This window comes from Cyprinodon tularosa, unplaced genomic scaffold, assembly GCF_016077235.1.
Source record: "Cyprinodon tularosa strain WSP-4 unplaced genomic scaffold, ASM1607723v1 ctg343, whole genome shotgun sequence".
Lineage (NCBI taxonomy): Eukaryota > Metazoa > Chordata > Actinopteri > Cyprinodontiformes > Cyprinodontidae > Cyprinodon > Cyprinodon tularosa.
Window position 1 is genome coordinate 194,816 of NW_024039056.1, and position 15,880 is coordinate 210,695.

General features: G+C 37.2%; 1 protein-coding gene across 4 annotated transcripts in view; it reads right to left on the reverse strand.

The window, feature by feature from the left end:
• The window catches only part of LOC119789674 (signal-induced proliferation-associated 1-like protein 2), a 139,967-nt gene that overhangs the window by 123,173 nt on the left and 914 nt on the right, over positions 1-15,880 (reverse strand). The window lies entirely within an intron of this gene.

Sequence of the window (15,880 nt, forward strand, 5' to 3'; positions counted from 1 at the left end):
TGCTGCTGAGTTACCAGTTCAACATCATGATGGAAATCCCCATCCAACCACATTAAGGTGCTCCTTTAAGTTCAGATCTTTTAGCTATTTTGGTCAACAAATCCAACTTTGCCTTTCAAAAGAACCAGTTTTGGTTGATTTATTAAACCCAAACTTCCATTAGACATCATGCATTATCCTGATTGAATGAGCTTTTAGAAGATATGAACTTGAACACAATTGTTGGCACCCCTCATTTAATGAAAGAAATACCCACAATGATCACAGAAATAACCCAAAATATAAATAAAAATACAAGGAAAATGAATAGATGAAAATCAGACATCGCTTTTTAAGAACCCCTCCACAGAATAATGTATAAAAATTAAATAAATTAATGAAACAGGCCAGGACAAAAATGATGGTATCCCTAGAAAAGACCGAATATAATGTGACCAAAGGGACATGTTTAATCAAGGTGTGTCCAGTAGTTAGATTCACAGTTATCAACAATCTTTTTCTTATTCAGTCAGCTGTTCTTTATAGGACTACCGGTAGTTATTGTACTCTATGATGAACATGGTGTGTACCACACTCAACATGGACCAGAAGAAACAAAGGAAAGAGTTGTATTAATAGATTAGGAAGACAATTATAGACATGCATGTTAAAGGGAAAGGCTCTATGATAATCTCTAACCAGCTTTATGTTGTTATGATAATAGTGGCACATATTCCGAAACTTAAGATCCATAGGAATGTAGCAAACCTCCGTAGACTTGGCCTCAGGAAGAAAACTGATGACAAATCAAAGAGACGGATAATAAAAATGATAACGAAAGAGCCCAGAAAAAATTCAAAAGAGATTAAAAGTTTACTTCAAGCTCAATGAACATCAGCGTCAGATTGCACCGTCCATTGTTGTTTGAGTCAAAATTGACCTAAAGGGAGACGACCAAAAAAGGACAGCATTGTTGTGAGCCTTCCGGTTCATGGCAACCAAAAACAGGCTTAAATTAAAGGCAAACAGAATTTCACTTTGTTTTTTAGTGTTTAAAATGATCAGAGCTTCAACTACAGGGTGCATTAAAGCGAGTCGCCAGAAACAACAAAGACTCCTGGATAGATGTTAAAAGGTTTTCAGAAAAATTGGGCAAAAGTCCAATACCAACAGTTGCATAAAACTTAAGGCTGTTTTGTAAAAGATTCATACTTGTATATTTGCACACCAAAATGTGACTATCTAAATGTAAATCTGACCTCATCTGACCAGGAAATGTTTAAAACTGCCAGTGCCTAATTTTGATGAGCTATAGTTAATTTCTGTCTCAAATTAAGAATCTAAGCCAGAAGAACTGGCAGCTGTGTCACTTTCTGCTCCTGCGGACAATCTGCTAAATGTTCAACATGATACAAGTACTTACAAATATATTAGCAGCATATCAAGCTACTTTTACTTTATTTTATGCTGGGCAAGCTCAATCCCTTTGATTCTTTGCATTAATAAGACATTTTTGTCAACAAAATTGCCACTTGCCGGAAATTTTTATTTTAGACATATTCTGTCGCCCCATGATCCTATAGAGATCATGCTGAAATACTCAAACCAGTCCATCTTCTCATCTACATTACATCTAAATGCCTAAATGAACAAAGTCAGTACCAAGCTGGTTTATTTTGTGTGTTACAATGCAATTGAACAGGGGGAAATCTCTAAACAAAACAACTAAGAGCAAATGGAGAAAAAGGCTAATTTTCTTTATTTATTTCTTCATATCCAGCAGGGATCATGTAGACAAGCACCTTTGTCAAGCTGTCGGTATGAAACATCTTTCTTTAAATGTCTGGTTAAAGTTCAATCAAATACTACTTCTGCTACTTTTAATTAGGTAATAGATAAACAACATCCAGGCATTATTACTTTCCCAGAACAACTATATATATTTAAAGTTATTAATATCTTCTGTAGAGCTATTCAGTATAAAATAAAAAAATCTATGATTCGACTCAAGGGAAAATAAAAGAGGATGACAAAAATCAGATCCATTTGAGCATTTTTTTCCCCCAGAAATAGCCCTAAGGTTTTTGTCTATCTTTTTCTATTAAAGGAATAGTACACCCAAAACATGATTAGCCTTCATTTTCTCCTCACCCCCATGCTGAACAACACTCTGGAGTACTTTTTTGATATCTCAAATGCATCTGGAGATCTGGGAGGCTTCTTGCTGTCTGCTGACATTCAAATAATGGAGGTCTATGGTGACCGAGACAGAAAGGTCCATAAAAGTCCACAAAAAACGTGTCAATATTCCTCCATACTGCTCGTCCAATGTATTCCAAGTGTCCTGAGTGGGTAGCATCCAGAATTTACTCGAAACGAAGTCATTTAGAATGTTTTTAGAGCATAAACAGTAGTGTATAGGATTTCCTGAAAGCGCGCACACGCGCGCTCACGACGCTACGGAAGCCGGCAGACCAAACCAGCGCATTCAGCTCGGCAAAGAACTCATGCTCTTCCTCAACACTGAAGTCCTCAGATATTTTTCTTTCGTTGTTTCTTTCTTTGCACAGGTAAACAGCACATTTCTTCTTCTACGCTTGCATTATTGGAAGAGCAGACGCTGAATGCGCACTTTCATCTGGTTTGATCTGCCGGCTTCCGTAGCGTCGTGAGCGCGCGCTTTTAGGAAATCCTATACACTACTGTTTATGCTCTAAAAACATTCTAAATGACTTTGTTTCGAGTAAATTCTGGATGCTACCCACTCAGGACACTTGGAATACATTGGAAGAGCAGTATGGAGGAATATTGACACGTTTTTTGTGGACTTTTATGGACCTTTCTGTCTCGGTCACCATAGACCTCCATTATTTGAATGTCAGCAGACAGCAAGAAGCCTCCCAGATCTCCAGATGCATTTGAGATATCAAAAAAGTACTCCAGAGTGTTGTTCAGCATGGGGGTGAGTAGAAAATGAAGGCTAATCATGTTTTGGGTGTACTATTCCTTTAATGTGGAATTTATACAAACCAACAATTTGAACAGTAAGAACTAACTAAGAACTGGAACCAGGAGACATTTTCCATCACCGACTTCAGACTTGCACATATTTTCTTGAACAATTTAGCTTAATGACAGGAAATCATTAAGTGACCCCAGAAAATGCCAAAGTGTCACCATCTAAGAAAAAGGATCATGGCTGGCTTTAAGACTAAAAGTTTGGATAAAGGGTGGTACCAACCAAATATAGAGACTGAAACGTGATACAGACATGTTTTTCGCTTAAAGGCTGTACTTACTGCGGTATCTTACGTGTGTGTTTGAATTCTTTTTATTATTGTATGTTTACTGTCCAGAATGTATGGTTTTTGGATCAGGACAATATCTTTATACAGATATACAGAGTTAAACATACTTTAAAAAACACAATTGATTGAGAAATTCTTGCATTAACAGATTTTATGTCCATAGAAAATAAATGAAATAAATTAGTAAGCAAAGATTAAGCACAGTATGATTGTGCTGAGTCATTGTCTGACTATGTTATGATTGATATGACTCGGATTTTGAGCCTGATTCAGTACATGGGTGCAACATTAGGCACAAATTGGCAAAAAAATCGAGTTGGCTGAGAGCTTCCTTTAAGGATCAGAACTGGTAGCTAAAAATCTGCTAAATTCACACCATTAAAGTGTTGGAATACTGTAATTCAAATAAGTAAAATTCTCTAAACCCAATCATGACATGGTAATATCTTCACAAAACAGGTAGAATAAGTGGTTTTAAAATAGTCATTTTTAAATAAACAAATTTAAAGGTAAAGAAGTAAATTTGGCACAAACCACCCGCTTTTATGACATTGATTTAGCACATTCCTATGATGACCACAGCTGAGCAAAATATTAAATCATAACCTGATTTTACAAACCAGTGTGTCCAATGGTGTCACCAAAACCTCTTTCCAACTTAAACTAGCAGGTTAACGCAAGTTTTTCTAACGAAGGTTTACCGGCTAACAATGGGCATTTTGTTCCCTCCCCATCAGCAAAAAAAGCCAGGTCTGACCGCTGATGGCCCGCTGCTTGGCCTGTCTCCCATTGCTGCGTTTCTGGTGATACCATCACGTTGTGTTAATGATGTCACCACTGCAACAGAAATCAGGAGAGTAAACAATGGAGAGTAATCTGGAAGGGAGCCAGGGTGTGGTAAGTGTGCTTTATTGTTTCGTTCTTTTGTCTCTCTGAATCTCTCTTACAGGTGCTGCGCCATATTTATTGAATGTAAGCAGAGTTGTTTTATGTTGTTAGATCAGACACGTTTGGCGCGATGTTGTGACGTACTACATTGCGTTAAATGGTATAACATAAATTTGCAGGTCGATCATAGCCGAGCCGTTAGAAGACGATTTTAACCCCCGTCGCACGGCAAGTCATTTGACACTGCTCGAAGCGGGTCAATTAGCAATTTCCCAGGAAGATTGTTTGTGGTTTAAAGCAATTTTTTTGGTCAGTGGGAAAGAGGTAAACCATGTGTTTTGACACAATATCTGATAGGATGTTATTTTTCGAGTCAGGGGTTGACGCCTCTCAGATCAACTAAATATTAGACCAGTTGGATGTACACTTAACCGTTTCTTATGCCCACATCTGATGTATGCTGAAGGTACTAAAGCTAACAATCAGAGTGGTGGGGACATAGTGCATTGTACAAAAAGAGCAGAGTCAGGAAAATCTTGGTTAATCCTAATTTAATCTCAAAAGTATCACTATGACAGCTTCCTGATACTATACAGTCCAAACTATTAGTATTTCAAGAAATGAAACACAGAGATCTTTAACATCACTTATTAGTACAGAAATAAAAACCAAATGTGTTTAATAGCTTTAGGCACTATATTCTATCCCTTCAATTAAACAGAAATCTTTGTAAAGATTGATTAGCCGAACTGTAGAAGAGATATATTTCAAAAATATTTATATCATAGAAGATTCAAAGTGCTCATGTTAACCTTTGTCCCTTTTTATTTGCATGTTTACTCTAAACAGAGACTTAGGTTGAGTCAGAGGAGAACAGTGTAATTATACAGCTGCTCCAGCACCTGGCTGTGTATCCTGACGCTGTGTGTTGTGTTTTGGCCCGGGCCCCTACAGCCTCGCGCTGCTAAACTGTATATGGCCCCACAGCCCTGTTTACATTCAAAGAGCTTCCAAGGCTTCCGGTAAACAGAGCCTGGGGTAGGTGAACTATGAATGGACAAAGTGAGGCTGCTGGGCATTGTACGATTTAAACACACAATGATCTCTTGTTGGTAGAACGAACATAGAGTCTGGGACTCTGACTTATTCTGTTATGTAATCTCCTTTTCTCTTGCTGCTTCGTCTTTTAAGGCAGCAAACTCTCTTACAGGCTGGCATTCAGCTCTTCCCCTCCAGCACTAGATCCCACATCTTCTCACCGCCTGTGGCCAACTTCCAAACATCCACAGCAGCTTTGAAAACACTTTATCTGGAGGGAAAGAGGGGAGCAGTCCACCTCTCCCATATAGACAAACATTGCGATTACAGGAGAAAGAGGAGGGATAAAAAAAAAAATCAGGCCACAGTCTCTCCACATCATTATCCTCCCTCAATGTCAGCAGTGACAAATGGCATAAAAGGAAAGATAGTCAGAATGATATAAAAAAGGTATAGTGACATGAAAAATGCTAACCTAACATTGAGCTGGTTCTGTTAGACTCGACTGAATTCCTCAAACACACGATGTGACTGCAGCAGCATTAATAGAGGCCAAAATGCCTGGCAGCAATGCATAGTTCAGCTCCTTTCCGCCTTAACCATCACCTATACTTTGTGTAACAGGAACCGTCATTTAAAGCAAATGCACTGTATCAGGATTGTCTGAAAATCTCTGCAACAACAATAAGCCACAGGCAACATTGTCAGAACCATTTTTTACATCAGCATCTTGTTAAAACGCTATAAGGCCAGAGTTAGTCATATGTATCACTCAAGTCTGGACAAAATATTTATATATCAAATACATTAAGGCTGTGTCAGGATTATTGTAGAAAACATGAACTGGTCCTGAACTTAGGGTTTATCAGAGAAGGCCTGAGAGGAGCTCTAAAAGCACCAGCCGGTAGTAGCTGAAAACAGTTTATGATGACCATAACAGAAATAGCGTGACATGTCTTAATGGACTGCTGCATTCGGCTACTGCCCTGCCGCTACTTACTCTGACGAAACTGAACACTTGAATGCCTGCGTTTATTTAACAGCTTTGTGTTTCTGTCAGACTGAATGTTCCATGTGATTATAGTCTTAATATAAAAGGAAAATATAAAAGTGACCGTCTCCTACAGGTCTAAGAGGGTGAGGAAAAGGTAAGCATTGTTAAAGCTATTAAGGTGTGCTGATATTTGAAAATGGTTTCAAAAGCAGTAACACTTTTCCTCATTTATTTCTTACAGGTTAAAGTCCTTTAAATGACACGCCAACAAAAGGAAAGTTTTCTTTGGCAGGTTAAAGCAGAGTTTCTATGTGCTGCAGCTGCTCTTACAGTATCTGTTTCTAATGTTTACAGGACACAAAATCAGCTGTTTGGAAAGTCCGGCTGAGGAAACCACTTCTTGTCCTCCCTTTTTGGAAGCAGAGTTGAAAATTTAAGAGGCAAGAGCTGGATGTTTGTTAAGCAACATGTAGGAGGTGTGGGAGATGAATAATAAAATGATTAACCAGCTTTTATAGACTCCCAACATTATCAAGATTATTATAGGAAAACAAAGGGATCATATTCTGCGTAACAAACATATTAATCATTTCTTGGCCATTTTTAACCCTTGGAGGTTCGGCTGTTGCAAAAGTTTTCATTTTATATTAGAATCAAGTGTCCTAAATGGAAATCAGAACAGAATTACTTAAAATTTTTAGCAAAATTTTTATAAATCAAGTTTTACAACAAGTTTTACAACAGTTGTTCATATTTTTCATTAATATTTACAAAACAAAAGATGTAATGTTTCTGTGGGGCAGTATGAAGCTGGATTATGTCATTTTAAGAATATCTTGGTCAGATTGGTTTGTTTTAGGTTGTAAGAATTTTATATGCAGTCATACTGATTTCACATATTATTATTTTTTTTATCTATGTCTAGTCCAGGTAAACGTATTATATTTTTTTACATAAATAATAACAGCCAACATTTAAAGTAATTATTGCTGTATTATTTTAAACTAAGCTTCAGGGACCATAAAAATTTAATCTTTTAAGTTAATTCAATGTTTTCTTAGTTTAATAAATGTTTTGTTTTTCAAACTATAAGAAAAAATTGAGGTGATTTCAAGAATTTTTCAATTATACACATTAATACATGCATTTAATAATATATATATTAAAATAATATGCTTTGACAAAAATAGCATATTGAGCTTGATTATTTGTAAACAATAATAAAAAAAAACAAGTTACACAGTATTATATCAGCACTGCCTAATTAACTTGTATTGTGAACTATGCATTTGTGAATTTCAAAAGACCAAATAATTAATCAAATGTGAAAATGAAATTGGATCACGTCACTTTGAAATCCAGAGAAGAAGAAAAAACACAACAAAAACAAAGTGAGTGACCTGTTATAGTGAGGGAGCCTCCTAGGACAACTAAATTCATTATCATGTGATTTATATACCACAACCCAGAATAGCTCACCATAGACAATGACAGACTACAGGCCCGAGCTAGACTCTCTCATTTGTCTCACGTCAGTGAGCTGGCAACATGAAAGGAACCAACAAAGAAAAACAGACACTTTCTCACAATTGATAAATGTCTGTTTGGGAGAAAGTTCCTTCCTGTGAAAAAGGCTGATACCGACAAATCCTGCAGAGTTCGCTGTAGGAACAAAGCAAAACATGACCGCTTACAAAAACAGTGGTAAAACAAATGAAATGTTTCAATTGACGCAAACACTCAAGGCATGATACACATCTCATTTGAGCTTGATGCCTTCAGAAGAAATTCTGAAACTTATGTTCATAAAAAAAAGACCAACTTATATCAGTTACATCAATAACATAAAGAGAACCCCAACAGTTTTATCTTATCTTCACCAAACTAAATTTCAGTTGAACAGTATGGTGGGAGCAATGCAGCATGCTGGAGAGTTTAAGTGAAGGGTAATGTGCCCAGCAGCAATGCCTCAAAGACTCACCCACAAACACCACATTAAGGATCTGCATCTGTCACAGCTCTGCTCCATTTGAGTTGTTAATTACAATTATCCTCCATTGGAAACAAGTTGGTGTGCTTGCAACACTGAGATAACTCATCCCACGGATATTTGGATAATTCTGACAACCTGGGGACGAAGTTTCCCTTACCTTTTCTTTTACTTTTGACTTAAAATTGTATTGAAGCTAATGTTGCCTGGCGATCCTCTGTTTTAAGGTGGTGTATATTTTGAAAACACATGATCAACCTTCCCTTTAAGTGACTTTAAAGCAGTAAAAGCTATGCATACAGATGCGTAGGGTCTTGTTTTTTCTTCTTATGCACTGCAACATTTGTCTTCGAGTCAAAACCTAAAGTCTAGTTTGATCATATCAGAAGACATGACCTTAAAAATTACAATGAATGTCCCCAAGTCCATTTTCAGTTTTTTTATATTTCATGTTTGCAGTTATGGCTTCCCCGAGGGGCCATCTCATGTCGATAGATGTCTTTTTTAAGCTCTTACCAGCTTTAGCCAGCATCTCCACAAAATATTTTCCTTGCATTGCATGGTTGATAATAGGGCTGCAACTAATGATTATTTTGCAAATCATTTAATCTGTTGATTATTTTTTTTCAATTAATAATAGGATAGCCAAAGGTTCCTTTGTTTGAAGAACAGCTGAATGAATAAGAAAATGTTTTACTAAATCAAACCACTTGACGAATTCTGGATAGAGCATATTGACAGATATAATTACTACTTTAAGTGGGTTGTATACTCCAGTTAACAATTAATAGATTACTAAATTAGTTTACCATTATTTCAATGATTGATTAAGCTGATTTTTTGTTTCAGACCTAGTTGATAAGCACATTTTGAACCACATAGTTTCTGAAGTACAGAACCAGTCTCCTATGTTGGTATTATAGCTGGTTGGTTTTATCCATTCAATGACTACCATGCAGGTAGTCATAATGCTCTTCAGTAGATGTTTTGGCCAGTGTCCACTGAGGGCATAATGGCACGCAGCCCATCATCAGTCCATCTATTTAAACAGGCTCTTTCTTTCTCGCTACAGTAGGAAGGAGGTATGCACATCGGCACTGAACCAAATCCCTACTTATCTCCTATTGGAGGCCAGCGGCGGGCCACAGAGGTCAGTAATGCCAACAGAGTGGGCAGCTGAGGGGAACACAGACTGAGTTAACCCCGTGGGTCACCGCTGGTCCTTGGACTCATTGGCCATGAGGTTAATGACCGGCCAACTCTCATTCCCTTCATTGTGCCGCACTGACAGACATGTAGACAAAACACGTGGGGTGGGTCAGCAACTTTCAGAGGCCTTTTTCCCAACATTCCAGATACAGACACTAATGAGTTCCTAGGGGAGCCAAGGGTGCAGACATAATTCATCTTTGAGAGAGAGACATTTTTCCAATCTGCCCGGCTAGCGGATACCTTAGAATGTATTAAGATGATGTATTTAAGGGGGTATTGTTACATTATTACCATGGAGATACAGTGAGTGATCCTTCCCACCACATTTCATCAGTCAAGGTAATGTACTGCTTAGCTCTGGTAGATTTAACTATAAAGAAAACAAATATGGTATTTATAACCTTCATATTTTAATTTTGCAATATCTTTAACAATTCTGCTCTTCAGTTGTGAAGTAAAAGGACAACAAGGGTTGTGTTTTTAACTCTACAGTGTCACCAAAATACAGTTACAGATCTGTTTAGTTTCCAGACCTCATCTGTAAATCACAGGAACATAAAGAGGATCATATTTAGCTCCTTCTGTCGGTCATGTGCAGCTTAGCCTAGAAAAATAGTGTTGAGTCAATAGGTCATATTAAACACTAAGGTTTAAACTGGCTTAACTTGGATATCATGATGTTTTCATGAAACAAAACACAAACATATTGCCCAATGCATCCAGTGCATGTTGTCCACTGTGCCACGCTACAAGGGGGATTCATAGGATTTTAGATCAGCATTAAAACAAATATAACCATATTTCCTCATTTTCTCTGTTGTTATTTTCACAGTAAATGATTTAAAAAATATTACAAGTGAGATTAAAAATAATAATAACAATGTGACATTAAAAAACTAGTCTGTGGTAAGATGCTGTATAATTCCAATGTAGAAAACAAATATAACAAGGATTTATTTTAAGCTTAAACCAATACTTTTCTGAAGTGCTATTTTATTCAAAAACATAAGAAAAAGACTTATTGAGCAGCTCTGAACTATTTAACCAAAAATCAGAATAGCCTCTTTAAATTGCTAGATTATTTTGATCATCAATCTACTAAGTAAAAGCATGTAGATATATTACTTCAGGGTTTTTTTATTTTCACAACTTCATAAAAAACGTAATTGTTTAGTATCCATTGTCACAGGACTTTATGTCACTTCTGCATCAAAAAGCTTATACTTCTAGCTCATGCATTCATCAATGCATTACCTGCAACTCTATCTTCCCTTCTGTGTGGCAGCAAACCCACTCAAAGTGTGTTAGCACTACCTGAAGGGTGGAGTGACGAAGTCAGTCTTTTACCCTTGAGTTGAGCTGTGTGCCTCTGCAATACCAAATATTGTGTTTTGTAAAATTGCAATTAACTGTTAAGCCCTATTCCTTGGCTTACATGTTCAAACATATCTAGTGTCTAAGTCAAGTATGTATTGTGGGATTTTAGAAACAATAACCAAATGAAGTTGTTTAGCTAAAACCATAGTTTGCAGAGAGTATCTAAATCCAAAGGTATAAGAAGAAGAAGAAGTCAGAAGAATAGTGCAGAAAGAATCTAAATATAGAGAAAAGAAGTCCTCATTAAAATAAGAAAATAATGGGAAATAGTGACATTACCTAAATTTCTATGAAAATGAATATCTGTCAGGAAAGGCATTAGCTATGTTTAGCAGGGGGAATGTCTGCTGAACTTTGGTGCAACAATTAAATAAGGTAACTGCCTTGCAGGAACCTTTCTGCAGATTACACCACATTTTATTCTTCGAGACAAATTAATTTATGAACACAAATCAGTTTTGAGAAGACATTTTCAGTTGTCTGTTGAAGAGGGGTTTTTGTATTTATGTGCCACACTTCCAAAGCGTAGGTCCAAGACAGAAAAAGAATGGCTTCACCATAAGGGATCTTTCCCTAGTCAGAGAGATTCTGAGAACTTTCAAAAGGTGGAGCGATAAGATATTGTCAAATCAATATTTGGTATACTTATATTCTTGAAATGAAAAGTGCATTGACAACACTTGTGCACACATATGTAAATCTTTTCTTTTTTACACCTACATGTTAAACTGATTTTTTTTATATTAGTTGTCCATTTTTAGCAGAAGTAAGTTGATGCATATTTGATTTAAATAAACACATCGTCCTCTTTATTCAGCAGCTCACAATCAGTTGATATCTTTGAAATTCAATGATCAATAGACAACAGAAGAGAGTGAAGTGGAACAAAAAAAAAAAGGAGGCATAAACAAAAACAAGGATTCTTTTAAAGAAGCGCACACTGCTAAAATGAAAACAAGAACAGCAAACAGATGCTGAAGAGACTTCCCCAAATACCATGTAAAGCACCAGTAGTGTTATGCTTTTTAAATGCATCGTCCATCTGTTCCTGCTCCACTGGATTTGCTCGAACACATCTTTAACAAACACAGGGAATCTAAAACACAAATTACTAAACAAGCAGTGAGGCACAATAGAACTGAACACTGATTCCCAAGAAACGCACCACAGGCTGTAACATCTCTTTTGGGTCTATGGTGTAATGAGAGAATAGATGGTACCAGAGGGGGAGGGATCATTTGGTCTTCCTTGGATTTATTCAGGTACATGATTATATATGCATGATCTTGAGTAACAATACATGCACACTAAAAACAAAACAAAAAAAGCAAATAATCTTTACAGATTGAACAAAAACTAATCTGGAATCAGAATGCTGCACATTCATAGCTAACAAAATCACTCAAATATCTCGTAAACACTCCCCAGGATATCAGTCTGAAAAAAAAACGCCTTCATGACTTCATCCTTGCTTCCCCTAACAGGGATTCATGGGCTTAAATTCCCTCATAAATCCAGACAGCAATCAAAACAAAGGCTGATAAAATGACCAGAGGAAAAACTGTCTGGTGAGGGTGGTCTAATGTGGCTGTAGCCAGTCAGCTGGCACACACCAGACCAGGTTTCCCTTATCCTTGTCACATGCACAGGATGTGGGATCTGTCAGAAATCCGCCTGCCACATGCTCTAGCAGGTTTCTCTGGTATATTGTGAAATAAAAAAATGCAACAACTCTGTGGTCTGAACCCCAAACCTTTATAGCTTTTCAAAATGTTGTACTAATCAAAACTAGTCATCATAGCAGTAGGAAAGAACCTTGAGAAACAGGAGGGAAGACCACATGAACAGCCTGAACAATAAAATCAGGCATCAGCTTAAGTAAGCTGTGTAGAGTGGCAACACATTTCACAACAATTTCTTCCTCCCAAACCAAAGATAGAAGCTGTAACTCAAGCAGGGCGTCTCCAAGGCCACAGACCAGAAGACACCCTAAGCAGCTCAGCAATGATAACAACTGGATATGGCCTGCAGGCTTGTCCTGGGAAGCCGTTTCTCGTCTAAACCTGACAGGTGGCTTATTGTTCAGCTCAGAACACCCTGCGCATATTATTAATTTCTAAAGACATACCTGTCTGCTCCAATCAACCATTGTCTGGTTTATAATGCAAAATCTGTTGTTAGAAAAAGATGAAAAACATATTTCTTCTGTGCACCCTGCTACAGGCATAATGCATAAAATCTCTATTCAGGGAAAGACTCAAAGACCTCACCACCTCACTGCCATTATTGAGGCTGCTGAGCAAGCCTGTGTCGAGGAGCATGCTGCCACCAGCCACACAGATGGGCTTCCTGAGACTGCCTTTTTTTCTTCCTCGATAAAGAAACTTTTGTCTTTCGTACACATTTTATCCCTGTGGATCCACTGTGGAAGAAAAAGTCCAGACTGTATACTATGTTTATTGGCATATCTGGTAAGATATAAAAAAAAAAAATGCCTTTTTCGCTGCTGGAATAATTATTGACACCCATGCTTTTAGGGCTGGGTGAGTAATTGTTTTTTTAATGATTAATTATTTTTTTTCAACAGATGCACTCCTTGTGCTTCCATAGCTCACAATGACATCAATTCTTAGACGTCTACTCCAAACGGATAAACAAGCTCACAGTGTATTGCCCCTAGCTTCAAACATTTAGTGGGTTATATATTTATTGCTTGTTGTGAAACATGATTGTTTTACAAGCTTGCTTTACAGCTTGAATTTCATTGGCCTTTAAATTAAGGTCACCTCCCAGAGGGATGATTGAAATAATAGCGAGTTTGTGAAAGTACTGTATGTCATTTGTCATGTTTTATTATGAAACTTAAGGGAGGAAAAAAAAAACTATTAACTGAAAAAAAGCCATATAGATAGATTTTTATGCCATATTGTTCAGTCAGATATGACTTAAAATCCTCAATTTTCCGTAGAAGAAAAAAAAAACTCCCTTTTGCTTGTAATAAAGCACTTAGACTTCTCTATTTCGCAAGAAATGAATGGGGATGATATTTCTTTGTAATCTAGATTGTACAGAGTTCTGGTCCCTCCCTTATGGACTCGTCTTAAGATTACCCTAAATTTGTTTTTTTATAGGATCTAGGTCAGGGAACTGAGATGAGCATGAGGGAGAAAGATTTATGTGGGATAACCAACATCGGTGTTAATCAAACCAAAAATTTCTGATCCTTATCCTACTGAAAGACCCGATAACAGCTCATTTTCCATAAGAGGTCCAACAGATCTTTCTATGAAATTTTGTATTATTTTCAAGTTTTTGAAAGAGAAAAAGGCCCTTAGCATCACAGGTCCAACACTGTACCTAAAGCTTCCATCCCACTGAAAATAACGGCTTAATGTGGGTTTTTAAACATAGGTCAACCCACTAACAATAGGCTTTTGGCTCGCTTCCTATTAACGGAAAAAGCTGGGTCTAACCCCCTCACTGGCAAGCTGCTTTGCATCTGTCCCCCCACTTTTGCGTGTCTGGTGACGCCATCACACTGGGTTAGCGTTGATGATGTCATCAGTGCGACAGAAATCAGAAATGTCATTGTGCTTTATTGTTTTGCTGTTTTGTCCATCCAAATCCTTCTTACCAGCGTTGCTCCATGTTAATCAAATGTAAGAAGAGTTGTTTTGGCTGAATGTTACATTCAATGGTATCACGTAAATTTGCGTGTCAACCGCCAATTGACTCGTTTGACCCGGTTCAGTGAGCCTTTCCCGCTGCCACTCAAAGCTGATTGTTCGCGGGTTTAAACGGGTTTCTTGGCCAGTGGGAAAGGGGCATTAAAGTGACCATAATGTGTTTTACCAAATCCCAACATGTGTGCCGCAAAAATCCAATTGATGTCTCTTTAAACAAAAGTGCTTTTTTTTTTTTTTTATTAGAAAACTCCAAATTTTTGCATTGGTGATGTAGGAGGAAAAAAAAAAACTTCCTTTAGCCCTCTTCACAACCAATCAATTGGCATGTTGGTTGTTATGGAGACTTGAGTTCAGCGAACCCATAAGAGTGAGGCTCATTGAACCCAACTGTTTGCTGGGGTTTAGTGAGCTTGCATTGTGGGAGTTATTATATGACTCATATCAATACTCCCTTTTTTCTCCCAAAACCCCTCTCTAAATAACATCTAAACCAGTCAATCTCTTGTATCCAAATCATTTTTGATGGCACTATTCAGCTAAAAATGTGATTAAATAGTCTTTATTTATCTATGAGTAGGATGTTTCTATTTATATTTCTCATTGAAAACATATCCATATTATAGAATGAATTAAATATCTTTTTCTTATTTTGGCTTATTTCTCAGATGCACCTTAAGAAAACATAGCAACAGAGCAACTGTAACAACATAATATTCCTCTGGTATTCCTACAAGCATCTGATTCTCATCCCTACTATTCTTAGATCCATTTGAGTGCTGCAACAAAAGCACAGGCTCCTCAATCCCAGTTTAAAAGAATGGGATCAAGTACAATGATTTGAATTATGTGGGTAAAGTTTCAGTCCCAGTAACAACTGATTTTTTTCACACCTCACTACAGATGTACTTAGAGCCATTTAGGTTAACAGTCATTTGAAATATTGCCTCCCTGAGAAGCAAACTTGCGGTAGCTGGAATTCAGCCAGTCCATTACTAGAGTCAAAGGAAAAGAAATGTTGAATGCTATTCCAGGCTACAGAGAGGCTTTAGCGATATTAAAACACTCCTGTGCCAATACTTAACTCAGCACAGCCCAACAAAAAAATTTAATCTTTCCCAGACATTAAGCCCTGTGAAAATATAGCTCTCACACTGATCTTAACACTCCAAGAATAAATCCATAAAAAAAAATCTAATTAAGGAGTAAAATCTTGGATTAAAACTAGTTCCAGTCATCAGCTTTCATCCTACTGGAGAGACTGCACTTTTATTGGGAATATTTCTTTCTTTTTTTCTTTTTTTTTCAGAGGCAAAACTTCCTGCAGGAAGACAGCAAAGGATATGGAGCTGGAAGACAAACAGTATTTGACTGAAACTCCCAGAGGGGAACTCTGTGCAGGGAGTTAGAG